This window comes from Mandrillus leucophaeus, unplaced genomic scaffold (genome assembly GCF_000951045.1).
Source record: "Mandrillus leucophaeus isolate KB7577 unplaced genomic scaffold, Mleu.le_1.0 Scaffold987, whole genome shotgun sequence".
Classification (NCBI taxonomy): Eukaryota; Metazoa; Chordata; class Mammalia; order Primates; family Cercopithecidae; genus Mandrillus; species Mandrillus leucophaeus.
Genome location: NW_012110774.1, coordinates 356,237 through 358,707, shown reverse-complemented (window position 1 = coordinate 358,707; position 2,471 = coordinate 356,237).

The following is a 2,471-nucleotide window of genomic DNA, read 5'->3' as shown; positions in this document are numbered from 1 at the left end:
GAAGCCTGTTTCCCATTTCTTTTGGGCCACTGACAACCTAAACGAAGACTGGCTGTCATGAAGCCCTATGGATAAGACTCAAATAAATGCATATGTTTTTCTACTCGCTTTGCTGTAGTCCACATGGGTATTGGCCTTTTCAGAACATGCATGGGTATTTACTTTGTACTCCACTTTTAGTAAAATATATTTACCTCTTAAGGTTTGTTTATATCGCCAATCTAAAGGGTCTATTTTTCTCCCCTTCTTGTTCATGAACCACTGAACGGGAGAGCTTCATCCTCTGTCCTGTGACTGTGTGGGCTGCCTTCAGGATGACATTGGGAGGTTCTGTGCCTGAGCCTTCAGTCATCTCAAACAGATGTCATGCTATGGGAGGGTGATTAGCCTCCTGTGCTCCAGAATGTTCCGGAACAACAAAAGAGTAAATTGTGACACATCAGAAAATAAAAGGCAGGCACATTTCTAAGGCATGCTTTTAGTCAGTGGAACAGACCAGCTGGCCTGGCTCGTGGGTAAGAGATGCTATTTGAGCTGTCAGTTCAGTTGCCAGGCCCCACATCTGTAGCTTGGGATGTGCCCACTTGTCTCTGAGATCTGCATATGTTCCTGGAACTTATTCAGGGGGAATAGCCCTTGGAATCAAGGTCCAGTAGGGAAAGATGGCCTTCAGTTTGTCCAAAGGGGAGATTTCTTGGGTGGCACCCTGAACCTCTTGGAGCCAAAAGTTCTGCTATAGAAGGGTTTCTCAGACCTCGGCTGCTCCGAGGACTGTTAAGGAAAGACCTATGGTATGTATGAGGACTTCCAAGGGGTTTTTCTAGAGCTCAGTGTATGTGGAGGGTGGCAGAGGATGAGTATGAAAGAATGAATAGGGCCCAGGGTTTCTATACCATCAAAGGAATTTGATTTCTGTACCTCCATCCATCAAATTTATAGTAACTTCAACTTTCTCAAGTCTTCTCTTTTTCCCCCCAGCTTTACTGAGGTAAAATTGACAAACAAAAATTGTATATATTCAAGGTATACAACATGATGCTTTGATATATGTATTCATTGTTAAATAATTGCCATCATTAAGTGAATTTAACATATCAATTGCCTCACATAGTTAACCAAATCTCTTCTCTTTTCAGATTCTGCCAACTCATGTGTTCTTTTTGGTTGTGACCAACAATATTTTTATATCAATATTGCCTGTAATTTTCTCTTTCACCTTGGTGGCTGTTGTCAGGGTTCAGTGTAAGAACAGAAACTACATCTTTTAACTGGAGCTGCTAACTGCTTTATTAGATAAATCTCATGGTCTCAGTGACTTGGCATAAGTGGGTTTCTTTTTTTCTCCCTCACTTCAGTGACCACTGCTCTCATCATTTTGTCCTTGGTCATTGCTTCTTTTAGCATTTCTCTCATCCCAACACCCTTTTCCTCCATCATTCCCCAGTTGTGGTTTTGTCTGGTGCTGCCACAATGGGAGAGAGCTTCTCTTCCAAGATGATTCTCTTCCAAGCAGTGAGTCAGGGACCCAGGCTAGTTCCATCTCATGTTATCACCATCTCCACATATAGCTTCCAAGGTCACTGTGCTCATTTGCATCAAACAGCTAGAAAGGAAAAGAATGGTGAAGAAGCCTATGTGAGAGGTTGGTTTAGGTTTGACCTGAAAGGTTCATTTCTGCTCACAATCCATTAGCATAGGGTCATGCCTGGCTGTAAGGAAGACCGGGAAACATATAGTTGATGGGTACACAGGAGAAAAGAAAATAGGTTGGTGAATAGCCAGCCAGTCTGCCTTACCACTGTAGGTATTCCAAGAAGAAAAGAATTTAATACAGAGAACCCGGTGCTTACAAAATCACTGGAAAGGCTGAAGGTGCAGGGCAACTAGGGGCTGCAATTTAACAATTGGTTTTGAGGTCACTCCACTACCTACAACCTAGAAATCAAGAAACTGCATCTACTGCTACTATTGGTGTGTCATCCCCACATCCCCCACACTGGACCAGATGATGAACTATGGACTCTATCTGCCACAAGCACTCATCTCTGCTGGTGCTCACCTATCCACCCCACTCCCTTCCACAGTAAGCCTTCCACCTTTCAAATCGAATGTAAGTGGATCTCATGGACTGAATCTAAAATCACCCTGAACTGTATCTACAGAGGAGCCTGGGAAATGTAGTTTTAATCTTCTTCCCCTGTGACACAGTGAAAATGAGAGGAAAGGTTGAAAATTGATGCCAGTGCCAATGGACAATACCTGGCACAACAACTTCATTCAGTAACCCCTGTTTTCATCATTGCTGCTACTTGGTGATTGCTCTTTTTGCACCTACTGTATCCCCTGGTCATTTGTCACTATTTTATTTTATAATGCTCATACTCCAGTGGTAGCTTAGCCTGATACCACCATAATAGGGGAGACTTTCTCCTCCAACAGTGAACCTTTCAAACAAACTTTTTTTTTTTTTT